The 25,551-nt window shown below is 41.2% G+C and overlaps 1 long non-coding RNA gene across 4 annotated transcripts in view; it reads left to right on the top strand.

Annotated features, from left to right (window-relative positions):
* Nucleotides 1-25,551, top strand: part of LOC121093881 — a 51,704-nt gene that overhangs the window by 15,045 nt on the left and 11,108 nt on the right. Inside the window, exons 4-8 of one of the 4 annotated variants that reach the window (XR_005829685.1) lie at nt 8,881-8,914; nt 10,134-10,234; nt 12,459-12,560; nt 12,830-13,050; nt 20,210-21,832. This is a non-coding gene — a long non-coding RNA (uncharacterized LOC121093881). Of the gene's footprint in view, nt 1-8,880; nt 8,915-10,133; nt 10,235-12,458; nt 12,561-12,829; nt 19,576-20,209; nt 21,833-25,551 lie in introns of those variants that run through there. The other 3 variants (XR_005829684.1, XR_005829682.1, XR_005829683.1) reach the window with 3 other exon arrangements.

Here is a 25,551-nt window from a genome sequence, read left to right on the forward strand (position 1 = left end):
CTGAGACACGAAGAGTGAACCCATTAAAAAAAAAAAATTAGTTTGGATGTAGCTTGCTTTAGACTTCTTTATTTCTTGTGGGTGATTGCGGGGACTTCACCTTTCCCCTCAGCAGATCACCATTGTCTCAGATCTAGTGTCCAGTCCCTCCCATTTATTTTTGTTTTGTTTTGTTAAAAGAACACTGCATACACAGAGATGAGATTCTGGAGTACTTTAATTAAAGCCATGTTTCAGGCGGGTTGCTTGGTTTGCTGTGAAAAAATTGAACATCTTATGTAAAACTTAATTTGAGAAACTTGACAAACTGTACAGGAAAAAATTCAAGTAATGGATTGCTTGCTAGCTCAGTAAAGTATAAACACTTCTCTTGTTCCTGCTGTTGTATACAGAGGTGTAATGTGCTGTGCTAATGCCTGATTTGACGTGTAACGCGCCAGATATTGTGTGCATAAAATGGAGTAATTTAACAGAGCAGTAAGATAGAAGAGGGTAAAGTTTAACAATAAAATGCAGTACTTTCTCATGCCTTTCATGCTTAAATTGGGGGAACTGCAACCATTGCGCAGTGGAAAAACTAGAAATGGGTTCAGAAAAAGGGGTAACCATTAAAATGCAAAAATAAAAAAGTACACCCAGGCAAAATAACGTTGCACATGTTTCTTGTTCTCACAGTTCTGAGGTATCAGCTAATGGCTGTTTTCAAGGAAAGGATACCATCCAGAAAGACTTTAGGTTTGCCAGAAACTGTTTATAGACAGCTTTTGTGTGAAATTACGCTTCTATTTACATGTATACTTTTATTTGTTTGGTCTCAATTACCAAGTCTCTTCCCTGAAAATGTCAGTTGTGTCTGAACAACTGAGGGTCAGCTTCCATAGTTACGTATGTCTTTAAGAAGAGAATTTTGCTAAAGCATGAATATTTTAAGATTTTTTCATCATAGGAAGCAAAAAACTTGCAGTTTTAGTGGCTGCTATGAGACTGATGAAGAACATTCCTGTTTCAATGCCGAAACTGTCTGTCATGTTTGAACAGAAGTTACCACAGTGGCTCTCAGGTTCCTAGGTGCTATAGGAACACATCCAATAACAGCACACAACTTCTGGCTTGTTTTTCATTAAGTAACTACTGGGAAGCACAGGAGGAGATTTATGGTAGTCAGACTAGATGTACTGTAATGTAGCATTGAATGAGCTTTATTGCAATTATACTTCACTATGTTATTTACTCTTTGACATTCCTACAAGACTGCTGCTCTTAACAAAAAAGAGAAATTTGAATGCCTTACAGCTAATTCCTTCGAATCCTCTAATTTTCTCATTAATGCTTTTGATTTATTTTGCCTCTGACATGAATTTAGTTTTCAGAGTAATTGTGATCGCTGTTACATTCACATGGAAGGTTTAGATTTTCATCTTGTGAATCTGATTACCGGCATCCTAGAGCTTCCATTCTCCCTGTTGAGAGCTGAAGGCAATATTATCTTTCATTAGTGTCACAGTCTTTCTAATTTAAATCTTGGCCTTTCTATTGATTTTTGAGTTACATCTGATTTTCCTACTTCCAAAGTCATCTTTCTTGCCTTTATTTCTTTGTAAGTGCAGGAGTAGTCAGTTATTTTTCACTGCCTTCTAATGACTATACTCACTGTATGTATCAGTACTCCTATACTTCCATGGACAACATTTCTAAGTTGGTTATCAGTTGTAACGCTTGTGATGTAATATGGTCCATTCAGTATAATCTGATAGATATATAGCCCATATTTATAAAAAAAACATTTGAATTCTGCACTGGAACTGTAGGAGCCATGTTGGAGCGACACTATCTGTACTGTGTGATATCAAGATATCATGCCATAGCTGGATGTTACTGTGTGGGCTTTGATCAATATGGGTTTTTGAAAGCACGGGTGTTGCTATGAGAACTCTGCGTTGCAGGGGGTGCAATACTGGCTTTGACTGGGGTGGAAGGTTGCTCCACAGTTTCCACTCAAGTGAAAGTTAGTAACTCCATGTTAAATACACCAAGCTTCTGACTTCACAAAAGCTTGCTGATCTTCTGAGAGAGGGATGATATTGTAATGAAAAAGAGATAATTGCCTAATAAATATGTGTGATTGGTAGAAAGTGACAGACATCAGTCATAGGCTGGTAAGTGCTTCACAGGTTTGAAGATGCTTTGGTGACAAAGCTGGACAGACTATAGAATAAGGTTCTATGAGAATGGTTTGGGTTGGAAGGGACCTTCAAGATCATCTAGTTCCAACCCCCCAGCCATGGGCAGGGAGACCACGTGTATCTATGGGTCACAAACAGCAGGGGAGTGCTGTACTTCAGCCTCCTCCAGTTCCAAAAGCATTACCTTCAGCAGTTATTTTAGTTTTAACAGGGAATTAGGAACTATGAGTCCAGTAATAAAGCAATATCTGCCACCTGAGAAAACCTGTAGCACTTCAATGTTTATTTTCTCTGATAGCTCACTGCAATGTGATTGAACTAAAAAATGGTAATTTCACAAACTCTGTTCCTGAGGTACTTCTCTGCGTTAAGCTACAAATCTTAATTCTGTGTATTAAAATACATACAAGGGAGACTATAAAAAGCAATTTGAGTGTTGGTCAATGCCTGAAGAGCTTTCATCAATGTTCGCAAATTCAAAGCGTGAATGAAATGGGAGCTTTCAGGGCTTTTTCTTGTATAGAAATAATTTCTCATGTGTATTGAAATGTAAGCGTGCATATGGTGCTTTTTACTTTTAATGCACTCTGTTTGCTTTAATTAATTGCATAGTGTTGTATATGAGAGGCATATGGAAAAATTTCAAAAGTACTCCAGAAATAATCAACATTTCAAGCAGATCTCATTTCCATTTCCATGCTTCACCCTCTTTTTTGGACATATATTGTTGCCTTTCAGAATACTGAATGGATGGCTTGATGTGTATGAGAGGCTGAATTTCCAACTGCTGCTAAATTTCTGAGTTAGAGGGTGGTACAATCTGGGACAATGATATTAACAAGTTTCTTTTTTCCCCTCCCTCCCACCTTCTCATAACTTTCGTACTCTTGATTTTCCCAATGCCACTCAGTGAATGACAGGGTGTTTGCCTCAGATTGTCTGCTCAGCAGATGATGGTAGAAACGCTACAAAAAATGAGAAAACCAGCTTGAACAGGGGTGGTGAAACTGCTGATAAAAATGCAAAATTATAGATGAAGTAGTAAAACAGATCTTCTGAAGTCGCTGAAGCTGACTTAAGATCTGGGGAGTCGCTGTGGGACAATGAAAAGCAGGAGGAAAAGGAGGGAGGGAGGAAGCAGGTTTGGTTCATTTGAAAAGCTTGGTACTTCCCTGGATTTGCTAGCTTCATAGAGCATTCAACAGAAGGTGGTAGGAAACACCACTAGCAGTGGAAGATATCAGAGTTCAACCTAAATATCTGAGTAAAGATGACTGCAGTGAGCCCTGAGAAAGGAGGTTTGGCTATTGCCCGACCCAGGCTTGCCGTTGGCATAAAGTACTTCTGGAGCTCGTCTGGCAGGAGCGCAGTCAGCCCTGCCATGCGATGGCACTGCCCCGCAGTGACGAGCATCCTGGGGCAGCGGGAGCTCCCATCGTGCTGCATCACCAGCGCTTTGCTACTCCAGGAGCAGACAGCGCTTGTACTTTAGTTCCTCCTCACAAGCTTACGGCATTCGCTTAGGGAGTTTGTGTGCTGCCGTCACTGCAGTCGCTTGGACATGTGTTTAATTCTGGCAGGTTGGCTCCCATGGCAGTGTCCAGGACATGAACATTGGCTGTACGAGCCACTGGGAAAGATGGGATAATGTCTGGGGCTGTAGTGCTGCGATGTCAGGAGTGTTTGTTAGCTGTGTTTTAAATAACCTTACCCTCCTTGGGTGTGTGGGAGGGCTGAGCTCGAAGCAAAGTTTTGAGTTACATCTTTAGTTAACGTTGAGACGAAGGCTAGCTACAAATGACTGCTTTGCAGAGCTTATCTATTTATGTGTTAGGAGCAAAGACTAGGCTCCAGAGCCATTAGACATCCCTGGAGTAAGCTTGGCAAGAATGTTCAACTACTGAATACTAATACCCAAAGCATAAACAAAGCTGTGCGGAGGAAATTGGAAACAAAATGTTCTGAACTCAGTGCAAGTGCAATGTATTGCAGTTACGTTCATGTAGTATTAAGACTGATATGGTAAGAGTACTGCCAGGCAGAAGAGCAGAGCAAGATATTTTTCCAGATAGTAAAGGATGAGAAGTGGTCAAAGTTACTTATTTTGGATATGTTTAAAATAAAGAACATAGTATATTTTTGTTTTCAGGCACCTCAGTTGCATAAGTTAGTGGAATACTGTCCCAGTCTTTGCCCACTGTAGACATTTTCTGTAAAGAAAAAGGTTTTGTGTCATCGGAAGCATCACTCAAGTTCATTTTTAAAGTACTGTAATTAATCATGGGTGGATATAATTATATGAGTGTTGAAGCAAGCATGAATTATTTTCAAACACAAAAAATGCTTCAAGGCAGGCAGGGAGGGCCAGGGATCCAAGGACTTTTTTTCCCGTTACCTTGCACATCCTCTTAACCCAACACCCCCCCTGAAGTTAAGAAGTTAATAACTAGAGGTCAAGCATCTTTACTACAAGAATTCTGGCTGTATGTTGACCATTTTGCAGCAAAGATTTCCCTCTCACACACTGATGCTGAGCAGTGCTTCTGCGTAAGGAACCTGTGTCACGGGTGAGCGAGGCACTGCACTGCTGCCCTGGCACTGCCACCGTGCTCGGCTCCCTGTCCCTGCTGCCTGGGAGGTCTCCGCACCGCAGCCTTGCCTGGGGCTGCTAAAGCATGGGCTGCCTCGCCTGGCTTGCTGAGGGCAACTGGCTTGCAGCCTCCACTCAAGCCTGCGGCTGTGCCTTCTTCCCTGCTCCTTTCTGCTCTAGCTGGCTGCGTTAGAATTAATGCCAGTATGGCACTGGGCTGCTGTTGCCCTGCCGGATTGCAGTGGAGGCATGCATTGAGTTGAATTTCACAGGTCACGTTATCCATAAAATTCCTATTTGCTGCAAGAGAACAATGAGTCAACATTTAACTTCTCCCTAAGAAAAGTGCAATGTGTAACAGACACCAAAGGCAGTTCTGCGTGTGCCTTCCTAAGTGACCAGCTGATAAATCAACAGAATCTAGCTATGCCTAATACAAAAGACGAGTCTTGTGCCATTGAAAGCAAGCATTAAAGGAAAACAAAATTGGGTCAGCCCTAATAATTAAGGTAGAATTTCTTCTACATAAAATTATTTTTCGGATAAAACAGATGTTGAGGATAGTAATTGTCATACACGGTACAGTTTTCCTGTTTATCTACCCATGATGTGAATGCAGGAGTTGTAAATCACCTCTAAATATCTGAAAGTCATGCAAATAGCTTTCAGTCACAGGGAAACAAACTCATTTTATTCCCAGTCAACCATACGTGCAATAAAGAAATGCTTTGCATTTCAGATGAAATACATCTTGGGATGTATAGATAATCCTGGTTAACAGCTGTGGATGCCTATATATAAAACAAAGGTCACAATTTTACAGGCAATACTCCCATTTGAATGCAAGAGTTGGCATTTGTTTTTCAGTATTATAGTGTTTGCAAACAAGTCTGGGAAGCATTTTCACAATGAGACTATATTAAACATATGGGGGTTATATTACAGTATGTACATAAAATTTCAATTTGTAGAGGGCTGTAGTGGTGGAGTACTTGGGAAACTGGGTCTCTGGGAAGGGTGGCAGAGCACTTGGTATTAACTGAAATGTCACTTGATGGCTTTTACTTATAGGAAAGGCTCTTTCTTCTGGGTTTGTCTAGCTTTTTGCAGATGTATGATTCACAAGGGATTGTTCAGGGGACTTACCTACTGTTTAGCTTACACCTGTAATAACATCATAGCATAAGTCTAACACTGAAGACTTGATTCGAAAATATGAAAAGGTTTTTACTGAACAACACCAGTGAGAAGCCTTAACCCCACAGTGACCGGTGCGTGTCCTGGTACAGTTTGTCACTAATTTGCAACAGCTTTTTCTTAGATTCCCTCTCCAACGGCGCGGAAACCACATGCATCTTGTCCCACTTGACTGCACTTTGCCTTCAGATAGGCAAAACGTTTTTGCTGTAGCCTGAAGAGTAAACCCTGCAGTGTGTCCTGATGCCTGCCCAAGGAAGGTCGTGGCACTGGCGGGCGGGATGCGAAACCAAACGGTCCTGTCCCAGACCATCCTACGGTAAACCTGTCATCAGGGTAAAATTATTATGCACCTGATGATCTTAAAGGTCTTTTCCAACCTGAATGATTCTATGATCATTCTTTATGCACATTTGTCAGCTGTATTGACAGCATTTTCCACCAGTGTCATCATTTCTATGGCCAGTTAGCTTCAAGACTCTTATCAATTATTCTCCAGGACCTCTCAGAAACACAAGACCATTCCTTTTTCTCTCAGCATAGTTGTCTAGTAAGAAGAATCTTCAAATTAATGGAGACAAACAACACACAAAAAAAAGACTGGTTTTTGTTTATCAGTCTTTGGACTGAGATCATTTGTATCTGGAGTATGTGCAGGAGGTTTCATTAAATGTTAGCTATGCTCATGCAGTTGTACTGAGGGCTGCAGAATGTGCTAGGCATGGCCAGGTCCCCTTGTCAGGCTCCGTTTGCCTAAAAAGCTGCTGAAGTTTGAGCACAGATGCTTCAGGAACAAACTTGGAAAAACTTTTGGAGACTCAGGAGCGCTGCCAGAAGCAGAAAGGCTTCTGCTGGCAAGCAGCACAGAGCTAGGGGATGCACAGAGGCAGCCATGGGGGAAGGAGCACATCGATCGTGTTGGAAAAAAAACAATCCAGCAGAACAGAAACTTGTTATTGCTGCCTCGTATTTTCATTGCTTTAAGGAGAGGCAAAAGGTGGTCAAGCAAAATAGTTGAGAATACCCATGGGTAAATTCTCACCCCCCTATTTAGAGAAGCTATTAGGCACCTGTCAGACCAATTAGTGTGTAATGTAATTTCCATATAATTGCAGAATAATTACAAATGTGTCAATGTTTTTTTTTTTTGTTAAAGCTAATATAAGTTAATATGCTACTGATGTTTCTTATGTATCTGCAAAACACACTTTAATATACAATTAAAATGTATAAACATGCATTAATCCCAGTTAAGTTTCCCATGTCATTAAATAGGAAGGTGAGCATAAAACCTAAGGTTCATTTCAGATGAAAAGTCCGTACTCAGGCAGCATTTTAAGTAAACATGCTTGTGAGCTGCCAGAGCACAGGGGCTGCCTGCCTGTTGCACACCCCACTCATTATGAAATTCAGCATGAGTTAGTTTTAGGCTTCTAAAGTCATGTTTTGCAGCTTAAATAAAGGGGAAATTTTCCACAACTGCATTTGTTATCGAGCAACAGTGTTCCTGATATTTTCAGGCTGCATAAAGCTTATATAAAGGTTGTTTTGTGGTGGTATTCAAAAAATCCATGTATAAAGTGACGGGAAGTCCTTGTTTATTTGCTGGAGGCTGCACTTCTGCCCCTTAGGAGCTGTATCAAAAAGAAACCCTGCTTAGGCAAGGCTGGTACTTTCACTGGTTGATCTTATCAGCACCTGTATTGCAGTTACAGCAAGGCTGAATGGTAGCAAACCATTCTTGATAGTTCCTAAGGAAAAGCTCTGCGGTTTTTTTGTGGCGGGGAAGAGAGGACAGAGGTAGCAGGATCTTTTGAATAAAAATCAGGCTGATGGGGTTAGGGTGTCTGACTAGTTAAAGACAGTCTGATCATAGCATCCTGCAGAAAGCAAGTGCTTCCTAGCTGAACAGGTTTTAGACAAATTCATCATAGGGGAAAAAGATGTAAGGAAATCTCAGAACTCCCAGGGAGGTGTGGATGTGATGGGAAAGGTCTTCAATACATTACATTGTATGAAAAATGCCCATTACAAAGTTGGAAATTCCCCTTAGTAGATATATTATTAAATAGTTAATCTATTTTTTTTTGTTTTGTTTTGTTTGATGGAAAAACCTTTTTACTAATGAAAAAGTAAGTGACCTTCTGTCACTGTGCACCCCTTAGCACACAGCAATGCTGTGTTGCTTTGCAGCCTACAGAATGCCCTCCCTGGCTGGACCCTACAGTTAAGGGAGAAGGAGGATGAGCCAGAGAGAGAAAAAATGTAGATACAGAGTTTGTCTTTTCTTCACCAGCTTAATATGGATGCAGTTACACCTCTGAAAGGTCTGTTTTCGGTATTCATTTTACCTGAATATTGTTAGGGCGTCTACAGAAAAATGCCTTAAATCAGTATTTTCTGCAAGTAATTTCTCATTTAAACAGTAAACTAGAAAAACTTGGCAAAAGGCAAGGCTTCTTCATCTCTGGCAAAGTTAAGCACAAACCTGAAACTAAGTATCTTTCTGATTTTTCCACGCTTGATAGTTCTTTACTCTTTCCTAAGTTTTATAACATTTTAGCTTACCATTGGGTTAAAATTGCACATTTAAAAATGTTTTACTCTTGAGCCCACAGCTAAAACCCTGTTAGATGGGTTATGAGGAACAGAACTAATTAAATGTAACTTGTTTTTTTCAATGCAAAACAAAGTACTTTAGGTATGGGGAAATGGTAGGAGCTTTCTGTAGTCCTGGGTATAGAAATCTGCCCGCCTCTTGCCGGACTGGTGGGGTTTGTCCCTGCCTCCCCAGGGAGGGCTGCGAAACCCCCAGTCATACCCTCGTACTTGTGCCATGCTTTGGCATCCACACCTTTGCAACAGGGTTAGGTAATACACAACGTTTCTCACTGAATTTTGTCTTTTCAGGTTTTCACGTGAGGAATGTTGGTTTGCCATTAAGGTGTGTATTTGATTTGATTTAAGCAAGAGGTAACTACATTCAAAATCACACTACCAATTGCAGGGCTGTAATTCAGAGAATGGAAGCATTTTCTCTATTGAAGCTCTGAAAAATAAAGTAGCATCGTGGCTGGCTATTTAAGGTAAATAGGCAGATAGTGATCAATGCAAATAATATAAAATCAACAAGAAAACTCTCCCATCCTCCTGTCTCACTCCACGGATCGATGTGGTTTGAAGACCCGAAGTTTTATTGCCATTAACATTATTTTTGGGTTGAGCTAACCTTGGAACTGTTCGAAATCGCCAGAACTGTGCATCTAGACTAAGAAAGCTCTTTTTGTGTCCTGATAATTCTGGAGGTCTGGACGTGGGAGACGATAAATGAGTACATTTGTAAGGTTTGTTAGGACTATATTTGTTCATTTTATTTTTAACACACTCGCTGCAGCAGCTTGCATTGTCTATATTTTACCTTCAACTTCTGCCATCATCCTGGCATCCATTAGGAAAGAGCAAAACTGATCACTTAGTGAATGTGAAAAATCTTTACCTCTTGTCTCCTCAGCATTATTGCAAGCCATCAGGATGTCTAAGTTTCTATGCATTTTGAGGAAGGCAATGATCATCTTTTGCTTTCCTACACCTTCCTCCTCCTCTCCGCTGAAGGAGCCTGTACCGACGCCGGCACGCTGGGTCCTGGGGTGCTGCTACATGGGCAATGCAGAAATTATGGTTTTGTCTGAAAAACTGCGTGGTTGTGTCAAAGCCACGTGGAGCTGCTGTAAGGTGTCAGAAAATAAGTTTCAGGAAAAAGCTTCCATGAGGAGCGGCAGCCTTTGTTGGAGGCTTGGTCAGCATGAAAAAAGCCGAGAAGTTTCTTTTGAGAAAGGTCTTTGAGAAGCGCATTGCTGGAGTTGGTACCTTTATATTCTGCTCCTCGGGTGAAGTGATTCATTATTCATCACTGAAGCTGTCCTGTGGTCAGCACTCCAAATGTCAACTGCTCTCCTGCCTGTTTCCGGGAGAAATGCATGCATTTCTTCATTTGGACTCCAAATAAAGCCGTCAAATTCACTTGATTCAGTGGTAAAGTAGAAATTTCAGATTTTGGTAGTGTATTGCTCTGCAGGCAAGAAATTATTTTGCAATGTATTTTTATATAACAAAGTAATTGAATACTTAATATTTACAATATTTTTTGCATTTGCTTTCTACAGGTATTTAAATATTTGAACATAAAATATGTTCTTTCACAATGTTAATAAAATCTAAGGACCTAATACTCACATTCATTACAGAAGGCACTAAATCATCTTTGGTGAGTTTATTTTTGCTTCCAATCTAAATACAGATTTATGAGTATTCCTGTTATGTGATTTATTTGCCTTTTTTCCTTTTTTTCCCCCAAGAAGACTATCTCCCTCTTCCTAAACTTATGGTATATATAAAAAGGGATTAAAGTAGTGAGGAATTATAAAAAAAAAAAAAAAAAAAAATCAGGTCACTGTTTCTTCCACTGGGCACCTCAGGTAAAAAAGTTTAAGCTGATCTTTTGATGGGATTTTTGTCTAGAAGGAAATGGTGGATTGTGGAATAAGAAGAGATACTTGCCAGAGTCAAGTAGAGTATGAATACATATGTGACTTTCTGCACTGTAGATAGATAAACAAAAATGATGTCAATCTTCCAGAAGGCATACAAAAATGGCAAAGCATGCCTTTTATTTGCCATGCCTCCATATAGTGTGTTGCTGCTTTTACTGCTTGGTTATTGACTTCATATCACCTTTCAAGCAGTCTTGTATTTGCAGCAGTAAAACACTTTCCATTAGCAAACATTTGTATTTAACAAATTGTATTTTATGGAAGGAGAAGCCTGTATTTACCGTTTGTTTTCTTGAACCTGTGGGATCTTTCATCATTCCATAGAGAACTATCTCAAAGCTTTTAGTTTTCAAGTAAGATCAGCCATTCTCATTTTTCTGAAGCTCTGGAAAGATGTACACGGGAAAATCTCTGACACAGGAGACTCTTAGGAAATATTGTAAAGGAGAGAAATACATTTATAGGAATGGAAGGAGGAAAAGAACATCGTTAAAATCCTGCTACTAATGCACTGTATGGCATGTACCACTTCCATGAGTTTTTAATAGCCGTCGTGACTCAGCAAGAAAACATGCCCCTAGTTTTAATAAATCTAAGGCTGCTGAGTGAGGACAGCTCTTCGAAACAAGTACATATTTACCAACCCATTAATGCTTCATACACTTTACTATATACATAGCAGTATTCTGACTTGCAGATTGTAGCTCTTAATCTGAAATAATTAAGGTTGATTTCCCCCTCAGTATTTCAGTTCACAATGTCTTTGATTTACACCCAAAGTCATGTACACTTCCCTTTCAATGGCACTTCATTTGCTTGAATGCTTCTGATGTCATGAGATGAGTCCACCTATTGCATTATATAAATTTTTCAGTAAGCTATATGCTTTCTTTTTTCGGAAGGGGGAGGTAAAATGGGTGTATGAATACGAAATTACTTCTCTATTTTAACTTCAAAGGGTAGTTGGACTGCTTCAAAGGATTTCTTTGCCAAAGAGAAATCATGGGTTTTGAAAATACTTTAAAAAAAATAACCCACAGCCAGATTGTACATGTCTATGCTGAAAAAAATTCGCTCTCAGATGACTTGAGCAATTCTGGGCAGTGGTGATTTCTGTATACCTATAAGACTCACTCATTATGTAAGCTTTGATTGGCAATGGCTGGTGCCTCCAGGCTCTTAATCTATATAACTACATTTAAATTAAAAATAAGGCAAAACATTTTGCTACAACATGTCCCTTACGTGCTCTATTTAGTATTCTCCTGTTGTCACAGAGATTGCTAAGGGAAAACTTAATTTATCTATTTGCCCTTGTGGAATGTCTGTTTAAACATCCTTCAGTGGAATTCTTTTAAGAGTCTTGATTTCTCTAGTAATTCCATCCCTAGTACTTCTACTTAATATTATTTAATTATTGCGGTATAGCCACGGGTGAAATACAGTGTCATCTGCTGGTGTTCATTACCTAAGAGAGTCAGATGACACTGTTAATAAGCAATGCCTGCGTTTCTGAAAAAAGGACCTCATGTAACACATGCTTAAATGTATGGTTAACATTCCTCTTGATTTAATAAGGTTTGAATTGAGTGAGAAGGGAATCATAAAAAAGAATAATACTTTTAATCCTGATGCTATCTCTAGTAGGTCACTGTGCTGACATGAATAGATATTCCTTGGAGTAATGTGTTTCTCTGTTGTGTCTGTGGGTGGCGGAGGCAGATGCCTTGTGGTTCCTGAATAGAAAAACAAGGAATAACTGCATGTTATTTACAGAAAATAGATGGAGTTTTCATTTGGAAAAAGTTTTCTTTTTTCCCCAGGAAGCTCGTTACCATGTTTTCTTTTCCAGTATTAAACTGAATAGTTTTCTACACTAGCAATCCGCATATCAAAAAAGACTTTTAATTTATTTTTATTTTTTGTTTCCAAATATAGGTCATCCTGAATTATTTCAGTAGAGATGATGCTACCCAAGAGTGGAAACTTGATCTCCTGGCTTCTAAAGTAGGATGCTTTTCTTCAAATTAGCTGAATATGGTAAGTCTATGAAATCTGGGAGATGTACACTGGTTCAGTGTATATACATATATAGATACATGTATCTATCTATAAGTGAAAGTTCATATTCAGACATCTTTATATACGTACAAACACTCCACACTTGTCCCCTTGCATCTCCAAGGGGACCATAGTGCTACTGAATGCTGAAGTATACTTCAGCAGATAAATTTCCAGACTAGAGAAATGCAAATGTTTTCATTTTTAGGTGTCAGTCTTTTTTTTTTTTTTTTTTTTTTTTCTTCCAGCTGATCGTATTCTTTTGAAGCTATGGGGTCTGTGAACAGCAGTACACTTGAAGCTGTAAAAGCAAGCCAACATTTCTTCATAATGGGAAGCGTTCCATGAGTCAGAACAGAAGTAAAATTCCTTCAAGCTACATTTATGGCAGACATTCACTGTGAAACATGAAAGGAGCGTTGATCAGAAATGTGGACCTTTGGAACGGCAAGGGGTTTTGTCTTCTGAGGTTTGTCCTTCCAGTGAATCTGTGTATCGTCCACAGTAAGAAATCAAAATAGCAAAGGTTAATTTAGGAAGAAGGTGGGTGGCTGTCGGATAACTTGCTTAAGTTGTTATTGTTCTTGGTGGTTTTCTTCCATGTTGCAATTGGGAGGAAAAAAAAATAATCACAAAACAGCCTCTTCCTTTCTTCCTTTTCCTCACATTTACCTTTCCAGGGAAGCACCTGAGCACTTAGTTTTGGGTTGGATAATGTCCACTTTTGACTCTGTGTGGGAAAATGGAAACATGAACTTGGTTGGGGTTTCTGTATTCCTGAAATCCGGTACATCCCAAAAGAATATTCCTGAAATACTGAGTGTCTGGGAGAACGAATGCAGGATTGTCTAAGATGGAGGGTTCACTTTCATGAGGAAAAACATTTTCATCTGCCTCCCTTGTTCTCTGCACGCCTGTTGTTTCAGGTGCTGAAGAGCTATTTAACGGAGAGGAGATTTGTTTCTTCCATTTCCCTTTGCTGATCTCTCCTCTTATATCAAAATGACTTGATGACACATGAGAAAATGAAGTGCACTTGCTGAGCCTTTATGGAAGGAAAAACCTGTATAGCGTTAAAAGCTGTCTATAGTGATAAATAGGCCGTTGGCAAGTGGCTGCTCTGGTTTTCCAGTGTGTTTTTCTCGGAGAACCTGCAGCAGATTGGCTATAATTGCTCATTGCTCTCCATTAGTAGATCTCCCTCCTGGCAATTCTTTAATAGTTTACATCTCTTGGGGCTGAAAATTACTATTTTAATTAAAACAATTTGTTTCAAATGGGGCTCCCAAATCCCCATATGATGTTTTAGAAGCCTTGGGCAAAGAGCTGAAAATGGAGAGTAGCAATTGTTTTTAGGGTTTGGCGTGAGGCTGGAAGTAGGAACTGGGATTTTCACACAATTTCCAAGGCTTGTGGTGGGGCAGAATAACCCTCAAAGTACTGAAACTGAGTAGGACGGAGATTTTTGTCTTCTAAATATTATATTAATTCACACGGGTGGAGAAAACTTCCCCAAGTTTCAGCTTAGACTCATTATTTTCTTTGCTTTTGTGTAGATTGAGAGAAAAAAAATGTTTTTCTGGTGAAGGAAAGGTGAAAGCCAGAGAAAAGGGACCTTGTACACCTAAATGCTACGAGCCCACACTTTGGAAGTGAGATTGAGTAGCCAACAGCCATGCGAGGGGGGTGTACACGCGAGGCAGGGCTATTTATTGCTTTGCAGATGAAGCCTGGACCCACAGAGCCTGGCTCTCCCTCTGCACCCAGGGAGGCAGGAGACTCCCAGGGGCTGCGCTGTTTCTCAGCTCTCGAGGGTTTAATGTCCAGCTGCTGGATGTGCCCAGGGCTCCTGCTGGGAGGTGGAGCAAATATTTTGCCCACATGAAGGTGCAGGTCTTACACAGAAAGCTTTCATTTCTGAGGCTGAGCCCTGAAGGTCCCAGTGTGGTGAATTTGCTGCATCCTAGCAGCTTTGAGACTACACAAAGCTTCATTCCAAGCAGTATTTTATTCTTTTTATAAGTGTGTGAGTATATATATATGTATAAAATATGTATTTATTTTATATTATTTTTTTAGTATTATATATAACGTAGGTATGTGTATAATATATAAAAAATACACGTTCATGTGCTGTTCTGAAACATCCTAGTGGTGAGAGCACCTGCCGTGGAAACAGAAGATGCAGGTTCACTGCTGTCCTCGGACAGTGGGTACCAGCCTCCCACCTCGAGGGGAACGCTCCAGCCAGCTTCCCCATCCCCAAGGCCCATGCAACCAAGCTATGGAGCCAGGCTCCCTTCTTCTGTCTCTTCAGCCTCATAAAAATTAGATTTCTTCTTCAGGATTGTTTCATCTTTATTTTATGGTCCTTCTTCCCCAGCCACCATTCTCACCGTTAGCCTGTTACACTACACAGCAGAAAAGGCACCTCCCCTCGGCAAAGGAGAGCCTGGCTGCTGGCACGCGGGCTTGTGATTTAAGCATCTCCTTGCAGAGTGGTTTCAGACTCTCCAACAGTATCAAACAGGCATTTAATTCATGCCTGCCAATAATGCCTGTTTCCCTGAATGCTGTTGCTTGCTCCCACTGCCATGGTGTGAATCCTGTGTTTCCTGAGGTTTGGTGAAGAGCGTAACTCCTCTCCTCCTGGCTGAGATGCTAAGGTCTGTAACCCTGCCCCACATGGTGTGTTACAAGTGCTGAACGGTTGCGTTGGTATTAATGAGTATGAATTTATACAGCATGAAACGTTCACAGAAAGGCTTTTCAGCAATGCTCCTCTGTAGGGGGATAGAGGAGAGGAAGCTCTGGAGCATCAGCTTGCTGGGGGTGGGAAGACCCCTGGCATCTCTCCAAGCAGGGCTGGCCAGCACCCCATCCCTTCCACTGCAGCGATGCCCTGTTGGGAGCTGAGGGTGTAAAGCTGAGGGTCTGATGCAGCACACAGCTGCTGGGAACATCTGCAGTGGGGTTTGGCAATCTGCAGCAGCCCGGAAAGCTAGATTAGACAAAAGCTATCAATTCATAGCAGGTTTGTCTTGAAATGTCTTGTTAACCGCTGCTCGGCTAAAAACTCTGCATGTGCCTGGCTGAGGCTGGAGGTTCTTTCTGAAGATGTAATTCCCAAAGCTCCTACCTTCCCTGGCTGGAACAGTCTGAAATGATAATGCAAAGAGGTCTCTCTGTACTTTACAGCATGGCAAAAGAATCAAAAAACTCAAAGGCTAGGATTACCAAGGGCTCAAGATAAGAAGAGTGACACCATGCAGAACACATGAGAAAGTCTTAGGCTGGGGGAAAAAAATAATAATCCGTTGTGTAAGTGATGCAGCAGTCACGGCATGCCATCAGAGACTGATCAGAGGAGACAGCGAGCGCAGGCGCTCTGTTGTGCTGCCTTGGCTTGGGGTGGTGCGAGCGCGTGGTGACTTGCCTCTTGCCTAGCAAGCTCTCAGCTTTGCTATATAGGCTTGTGTAGAAAATTAAGCTGCTAAGGCATGACAGTATATTTTGCCTTCTGTAGAACTGATAAGAGTTATTACTGTTCCGATGTTGCCGTTATTTTATCTCCTGACTGGCCGCTTTATTCAATTTTCTTCGAGTCCATGTGCTTTGTGATGTGCTCATTTTGCTCTTCCTTCCTTCCGCCATTGCTTTATGCACTTCTGTCCAGGGTGGTTACTTCTGACTGCTTTGCTTAAGTGACCATGAACTATGAGTATGCATTAGTTTAAACACATGCTGGATTATTAGGAATGCTTGGCTTTATTCTGGCTTTGTAATGAGCTTTATTTGCATTTTATTTGTGCTGCTTTTGTTCTTGTTTTCCTGCTGCTGTCAAAACTGTGAGGTCTGAATAGTTTCTGGTATGTGCTTAAATCATATTATTTGCTTGTGAAGGTCTGCTTGTATGCCTAGCATCCAAAAAGACTTAATTTCCAAGGATATTGATAATTTAAGATCTAATTAGCTGCTCTGCAAACGTATTTAAATGTTCAGACCTCTTCTATCCATTATGCAGGGCCATTTTTATCTTTTTGCCACAGATCCTATCCCAGTAGGTAGCGTGTCAGGCCTGCCAGGTTATGATGAAATTCCTGACCATCTGTTATCCACGGGCCGTTGGTCTCTGCCAAGTAGTGCACCAAAGGGAAGAAGACTGGTTTCTTCATGAAAATGTGCTTCTGCTTTCTTGAACAATCCCCAAATCAGCCTCTGTTTTTTTGCTGCTACAACACAGCTACCATAAGGGAAGGATATACCCATCATCAAATAATCGCAACTTTAAGAAAAGCAAGAAAAGAAGTGAATTCCTTATTGGAAGAGCAGATTCCCTTACAGGCTAGAGGAGTGATATTTTTTGCCTTACCCTCTGCAGCAGTGGCTGCCTTTCCCTGCCCAGGTTCGGCTCCCAGCCCTTGTGCAGCTGAGCTGGTGGAGCAGGCACGTTGGGAGCAGCCTGCACGCTGCTGGGGCTCGGCACGTCTGGGGGCTGCAGCAGGCTCCAGGTGGGGAGCCGTTGCCTCTGCACCTCTCTGCAAGCGCAGCCCCTGGTTTGTTCCTAGAGCTGGTGTTTTAATCAGCCTGGATGTGAACATGCTGTTTCTCCAGGATGTTTCGGGTATTTATGTTTGCAGCGTCGCAAGTCCAGCGCTTGGTGCTGGAGCCTGGGCAGCAGCTCTTTGCACTCCCAGTCTTGGCGTGGATGTCAGCCTGCAGGCTGGCTGGCTGTAGGCTCAGGTCTTGCTGAGTTTTCCTGTCCTTCCCACTTGCGTCCTTGTGATGCTGAAGTTGCAGAAGTAGAAAAATACCGAGGGATTACTAAATAATCCTACAGTATCTCAATGGCCCAGAGAGATTGCTAAGGTTTAAAGTTTACAAAGTAATCTAATTGTGCTGAAAGCTGTTTTCCTGGAGCAGGTCTAGCACCATCCTCGTCTGTGGGTTCATGATCAGCTCAGGGCAGAGCATCGCACAGCCCTGCGGGAGCCGGTGCTGCCGGCGGAGGCTGGGACGTGCCAGGGCTGCTGCGTTGTGGGCTTTGGCCTTTGGCGGCTTCTTTCCATCCACCAGACTGGGCTGTGCTGGGGTCGTCTCTGTCTGACCAGAGCATGAACCCCGTATCCGGCACTGAGAAGTCCTCGCTCCATCTGGTTCCCTATAGCCTGCTAGGGCATCAGCTTCACAAGTCGTGAGACTTAACCATTCACCCTACATTTTTTTTCTTCTTTTCTTCCACAAAACCCAGTAGATACACTTTGGTTCAAAGAAAAACACAGACTATGATTCATAGCACCTAATTACAGATGACAGGCCATGTTGTTGTTGTTGTTACCTGTGCTATTAGATGTTTTTGCTGATACATGATGCTGCCACTTTCCTGCAGCCTTGAACAAGTTTGCCTTTCGTTACACCTGCAGATGTTAGTTTATTATTGGTATTTGTCATATGCTTCCAGCATATTTAGCAGGAAAAAACCCAATGCAAAACATTTGCATTTTTTCCTTGTTAGCTTCTTTCTTACAAGCAAATACATACAATCAACTTACAGTTGTTTTAAACAAAACTTAGTTTCACAGCATACTGTGTATTATGATTTTCTTCAGATAGTCATAGACAGGTTCTGGAGGCAGCCTGGAAAAAAGGCCTAGAAAGAGATAGCCTGGAGAATGAATTTGTTCTGTTGGATATTTAATGACTTTTGCCATGATTTATGCTATCTTTAAGAAGACACAAGGAATTCTTTTGACAATTTAAATCCCTACGCTGAAGTAAGGTAGGTTTTTTTTTGTGTGTGTGTGTGTGTGCTGCCAGTAATATAGCGCACTTATTACAGTATGCACAAATTACCAAGATTTTAGAAGTCTGGCTAGCTAAATTGTATTGTGTAATGTTTTTTGCATGGATTTTTGTGAAAATAGTGAAAACAGTATCCAGGGAAAAGCTGTGCCTTCAGTTTTAGTTTTTATGTTTATGAGTGTTTTTATGGTGTCTGATGAACTGAAAGGAAGAATATTTTTTAAACACAAATATCTTTCTACACACACATGCTCACACATTGCCTAGTATCGTATAAGGCTCTTGCACTTTTCTACTTGTGAAGATGTTCTTTTAACAGTTATACCATACTACTCAATACAACTTCTTTATGTGTGAAAACATATTTATGAATTACAAATAATTATTAAATTGACCAAAAATTCTGGATTATTTACTTACCAAGTTGAAGTGAGCACTAATGAGTGCACTGAGCTGAAGAGAAATCATGGAACTAAATACCTGTTTTTCTTTTAAGCTGTTTTAGTTGGTCTAGAATTCTTGAGTGAGCTGATAAATATTGAGATAAAATATGATGTCCAAGTTAGAGTAGTTGCTGCAGGAAATCAAGCCAATTCAGGATATGATAAGAGACTTAGAAAACTTAATCTGCAAGGTACAGTAATACAAGAATATACCTCCTACAACCTCTTCTATTATTTTCTAAAAGTCGATGTGCCTTTGGTCAGTATCCTTTGGAATGACACTGAGCTTTAGGAAGCACACAGATTCTCAGGTTATGCCTCTGATTTAGTGATTTGCTCATGTTGGAGACAATATTTTAGTTTTGGAGCTGAACGTGTCTGTGTAAGATCACACAGCAACCTGCAGGGTGGTGGATGTTTTCAGATAGCAAAAGTGATCAGTGTTAAAGAACTAATAAATCTTATGCTCAAACTCAGCTTTTAAAGTAAATAAAACCATTTATAAGAAAAATTAAGGAATTAATATTGATTTTTTTTTCCCTTCTGAGTATAATGCAGTGCCAGAAGTGAATTTTTTTTGAATGTTTGGAGCCTACAGTCTCAGACTAGGTATACAAATGCCAGCTGGAAAGAACTATTATTCCGTAGTTATAAAAAGCTGAAAATACTGTTCATCCGATTGTCATGTTAACCTTAAACTCAAATGTAGCTCCCTCAGTAGACCTATAATAAAATGAATAATTATTTCATGTCCTGCATAGCATTATATATAGCAGGCAAGTACTAAGCCATCAGTTGCTGTCACTGCTGTGAAAATATATATGAGAAAAACAAATCAAGCTTTCCATGCAGCAAGAAATGTTTTGTGTTTTTCAGTGTTGGTTATTGTAAAAAAACCCCATACTTTGAAGCTGAAAATTTAATTTCCATTCAAGAAAGCTGCTTTCTTTACAAGCAAGCAATCCTGTAAAATTAATGGGATTAATTAAGATATACATGTATTTGGAAAGTATCCATAAGCACAACACAGATTTACTCTTTCATACCATACTGCATAAATTTTCATGAATTTCCTGCGAGATTTTTAAGGCATTTTATGACCTTGTTTATAAAAGGAAATTAGGGATTTCTAACTCAATTAGTTTTAAGAAAATACTCGAATGAACATAATCAAGCATTTTGTAAAGCATTTCTGTTTAATAGATAATTATCTTTCTAAATAAATATATTAAAAAGAAGAATTTAAATCTCTTGCATTTCTAATTCAAAACAGTTATTTTTTATTCTGCAGTTTTCAGTAATCTTTTACTATTTACAGTTAAACGATGTGACTAGCTTCCAACTAAGAACAGCCACTTCAGCTGCCTGTCTGTCTGACTTCAGCAAGAAAAAGCCATTCCCTTTTAATGGTACCTTCATGCTGCTTTTCACCTGTCTGCCTGCCTGCAAAACGTACTCGCTCTGCGTCGATGGCACCCTGTGCAATTGTTCCTGGGAAGCGGATGCTCACACACGTGCCAGGGACTGGCTGGTGACTGTAAACAGAGTTCCCTTCTGGACCAAGCCACCAAAGACTTGGGTTTGTTGCAGGTCCAGCTGTACAGGTACAGTTTAAGCTCTAGTGTGTTGGCTGGCAAAACCTGAAAAACAGGGCTGTTGATTTTCTGGAACTAATCAGAAATCTTGGTCAATTTTAAAAATGTTTTGATTTAGGTCTGTTGGGGTGGTTTTCTTTTTCCCCTCTTTTTTTTCCCAGTGGCTATACTCAAAGTTCAAGAGGGAAGGATGCCCTTTTAGATGATTGCTGATAGGAAATTTGCAAATGGTTAAGGCATTCTGAAAGAGTTAAAACACTGGGAAAAGTGTTCATCAAAGGCTAGTAAATAAGCAATAGTGTTTGGGAATTGCTGGAGTCTGGGAGAGTATTCTAGAGAAATATAAGTATGTGCTTTTCCTGCTCTTACACTTTTCTTTAGGCATCCGTTGCTGGCCTCGGCCCCAGACAAGACAAGCCCACATTTTCATTTGGGAAACAGAGGTTCAGGGTACAGGGATTTGAAATGATTCCTCCGCTCTCAGAGGAACGTCCCAACCATTGTATATGCAGTCGTCTGCAGCAGACAGCTTTCCTATCCATTATGCTTCACTTGATACGAAGCACTTGAGTGCCAAGAGTAATTCAATCATCTGGTATTTGGGACACGTGTCTTGCATTGGTGGGAGGACACCTGTTTTGCTCTTCTAATGGATGGTGAAATAACTCATGGAAATGAGCAGTAAGAGAACAAGAACAACCTTCTCCCAAATATGTTGTAAGGTGATGATAAAAGCCCTTCTTTTAGAAGGGCAAAGGAATCAAGGGGTTCAATCCAGGTCACCTACATGTTGGCTGAAAAAACCCTATAGACAGTCTGCTGGGTGAAGGAGAAGCAGTGTTATCTCGCCCCGTGTTTCACCTTAATGAGAAACAACAACAAAAAGCATTTTGGGTAATTTCAAATTATTTACTTTTCCAATTTGGCTAGTGAACTGAAAAATCAATTATTCCTACAACTCTGCTGGAGATTTTGGGTTGGGTTCCTCTCTTGTCTGCCAAGGCTGCAGTGAAAAGCATTTGCAAGGCTGAAATAGTAAATCAGCTGCCATTGTCTTTTACATGCTGCACTCCTAGCCTTTGGACTTAATTGCACTATTTTGTTGGCCCTTGCTGTGATAAAATATCCATAAAAAATGAGGCTTGAATTCTGGGAACTAGATGCTGGATGAAGGAACCAATGGAAGAGAATGTGGGCTTGGACTTGTGTAAAGCATTTGACATTGTCCCACAGGACATCCTTGTCTCTAAACTAGAGAGACATGGGTTGATGGATGGACCACTGGGTGGATAATGAACTGCCCAGATGGTTGCACTCAAAGAGTTGTGGTCAACAGCTCAATGTCTGGGTGGACACCAGTGACAAGTGACATTCCTCAGGGCTCCGTACTGGGACCACAATTGTTTAACATTGTCAGGGATATGGACAGTGAGATCGAACACACCCTCAGCAAGTTTGCCGATGACACCAAGCTGTGTGGTGGGTCAACACGCTGGGGGGAAGGGATGCCATCCAGAGGGACCTGGACAGGTGTGAGTGGTGGGCTCGTGTGAACCTCATGAAGTTCCACATGGCCAAGTGCAAGGTCCTGCACGTGGGTTGGGGCAATCCCAGGTGCAGTTACAGGCTTGGCAGGGAATGGGTTGAGAAGAGCCCCGAGGGGAAGGACTTGGGGGTGTCGGTGGATGAGAAGCTCCATGTGACCCGGCAATGTGCGCTCGCAGCCCAGAGAGCCCCCCGTGCCCTGGGCTGCATCCCCAGCAGCGTGGCCAGCAGGGCGGGGGAGGGGATTCTGCCCCTCTGCTCCGCTCCCGTGAGACCCCCCTGCAGCGCTGCGACCAGCTCTGGGGCCCCCAGCACGAGAAGGACACGGACCTGTTGGGGCGAGCCCAGAGGAGGCCACGGAGGTGGTCAGGGGGCTGGAGCCCCTCTGCTGTGGCGCCGGGCTGGGAGAGCTGGGGCTGCTCAGCCTGGGGAGGAGAAGGCTCCGGGGAGACCTTAGAGCAGCTCCCAGCACCTACAGGGGCCGGCAAGAAGCTGGAGAGGGGCTTTGTACGTGGGCACGTGGTGACAGGCCAAGGGGGAATGGCCTTAAGCTGGGAGAGGGGAGATGCAGATGAGCTGTGAGGCAGAAATTGTTCCCCGTGAGGGCGGCGAGGCGCTGGCCCGGGCTGCCCAGAGCAGCTGTGGGTGCCCCATCCCTGGCAGTGCTCAAGGCCAGGCTGGATGGGGCTGGGGGCAGCCTGGGCTGGGGGGAGGGGGGCCCTGCCCGGGACACGGGGTGGGACTGGGTGGGCTTCAAGGTCCCTTCCAACATAAACCATTCTGTGAGTCTAACAATTTTGCAGACTCCAGTTTGTTTTGAATTTTTTTTCAGGCATCAGCTGACAGCATGTAAGGTCAGTCAAGCTAAAATATGTTTTTTTTTTTCATGAGATGATTCATAACTACTAACATAAATAGGCACAAACTCATCTGATTGACATTCTGAGTCCCTGTTCTCTAGAGGCAGTTTAGGGAGGGCTTTCTTGCGCTTTTCTGCTGAATTACAGACAGAAAATTGGACGAGATTTAATAACAGTCTTAGATATTATGATAAGTATCAGGAATGCTCTCTGAATGCTTAAAGGACTACATGGGCTCTTGGAAAGCCTCTGAAAACTGCAGAAGCTATAGGAGAGAGCTTCTGTCACTCCTGCTTTGTGTTTTCCTGGTATTTTTTTGTATATGAGTTGTGGAACTGGTAGATTCTGAACACTTACGCAGCTGCCTGTATAGTTCTATAGCATGCATAAGCACCCCCGAAATAACCCAGTTTGATCCCAGAGATAAGTGCAACAGGAGTTTTCTCTATTTAGAAGAAACAAGAGGTCAACACTGGAACATTGTATAAAGATGAAAATGAAGTTCAGGTGTTTATGTCTAGAGGTAGACATTAAAAGAGGAAAAAAAAATAATATCCCTGTTAAGATACAATTCCATGGTACGTGTTTGCTATGGAAATAAAAAAAAAAAAACCTGGAAGGCAGACGAAAGATTAGAGATCCATCAGTGGACTGAAACCAAAGAGGTTCAGCTTTTCAGCTTTACACTTGAGGGTTTCCTGCGGGGAGTCACGGGTTTGGGGGGAGGGGGTGGCTGCGCCATTTGGTTTTTCCGTGATTACCATTTGCTGAAGTATTATGGTTGCATTCAGCTTTCACTGACTTTTGAATCCATCAGATTAGAAGATACATGTATGGGATGGAGCTGACTGAGGTAAACATCTGATTTAACAGAACCTTTCCTTCTGGAGATATGGATGGAAGTTTCACAAGGGCTTTCCCCAAAGAGGTCTCGGTTCGTGCTGGTGTGCAGCTATGGAAAGCGATGTCTGTGCTCAGGAGGGGTGCTGGGAGCTTCTGGGTTTGTTTGTGGGAAAGAGAGGGTACTTACGCTGCCAACGCGTTGTGCTCTACTCCTGGGATTTCTACTCACTCTGTTAGATTTTTATTTTTTAGCCTAGGAAGGATTGCTGGCAAGTGCACGGTTCATTGAGAAGGTAGAGAATTCATGAGCTCAACTGATCTTGAGTCATTCTTAAATTTTTTTTTTTTGTACTTTGGACCATAAACTAAGTGCTATACATATTCTTCTGCAAGGAGAGTATTTTTGTCTTTAGTTATATATTGGAGATATATATATCTTTGGGATGCATATTGTCTAACCTATTCTTAACTTTTTAAAAAAGTCCTTTTTTAGGAAATCTCTCATTTCAGAAACTACTATAGTTTTATTTAGGAGTCTTAGTATATTTGTTACCTGCCATGTAAAAATTTAATTCCAGTGTGGGTTTTTTTTTGTTTTGGGGGGGTTTGGTTTTTTTTTTTTTTTTTTTTTTTACTGGAATGTGTCCTTGCATTATCCAGATAATGTTGCTTAAGAAAGAATTCAATTCTGGAGAGAAATTCTTTTAACTGCACTTGAGCTATACTCACAAGTATGGGATTAGGGGATTCTGCCTGTTAAGGTCTTCCTTGATGCTTGTATGCATGGATTTCCAGTTGTCTCTAGCGAATTTATTCAATCCCATGTTCAACTAAATTCTTAAATAAATTAAATTATTTGCTATCTACTTAAAATCTTGAGCTATACACAAGGATGATCTTCAAATTCTTGTTAAAATTAATTATTTTGATTTAGAAGGATTCAGCTTGGAGTCAGAGATATTACTGAAATTTCTCCAGGGTTACAGGTGTCGCTTTACCTGTGTGGGTTACTAAAATGGAAATTATCTGCATGTGGAAGTAGTTTATGCAGCTTGACTCCTCCTGTAATGCCTGTTAGGCCCTATAAAATTGCTAACGGTTTCAAAGCCAGGGAAAATACTATACTATTAAGGGATAATGCAGCCTGGTGCTCCTGGGAAGTGGTAATGAGGGAGATCTTAAGCCTGTAGTCTTGTTTGTGGATTTGAATAAATCATTGTGATCCAGTATCAAGGCTCTGACTCCAGACCTGGCCTGCACATTACTGACCTGCCTGGAGCCAGTTCTCAGCCTTGCGAGGGTAAATCGCCGCACAGTCATGGTTTTGCATTAGCGTCGTATAGTCGCTCTTGGAACAGACTCATTTTTCTTGGAAAAGTTGTCAGGTGAACTTAAGAAGAAAGCAATAAACGTCAGGTCTCCTTTGATATATTTTTCATATACTTACAGTGATATAGCCTAATAATTGTATAATGATGCTTAAGACTATTTAGCACATGCCTCTTCATTGTTCTATTAAACTCTTCTATTTATTTTTCTATTAACCTGCATTTCATGTACAGTATTTTGTACCTCTGCTCTCTGTGAGTTGGGACAAAAGAGAGCAGGGCTCTCTATTCTTCTACTACTGCAATCCATCAAAAATGTTATTACTGATCACAATGAATTGAGATTAGGGATGTTTACTACATTTCCACCCATCTATTTAAATCAGATTTCACAAAGGAGAGTTATTAGTAGAGCCTCAGAAGTTTGCAAAGGGACCTCAGTGACTAGGTGATACATTTATCATGACATAAAAAAGCGAAACTCTGGGATAATAAAAGTGGGAATATATATTTCTAGCCCTGCCTATGCCAAGTAATCTCCAAACTACTTCTCA

Source organism: Falco naumanni, chromosome 9, assembly GCF_017639655.2.
Source record: "Falco naumanni isolate bFalNau1 chromosome 9, bFalNau1.pat, whole genome shotgun sequence".
Lineage (NCBI taxonomy): Eukaryota > Metazoa > Chordata > Aves > Falconiformes > Falconidae > Falco > Falco naumanni.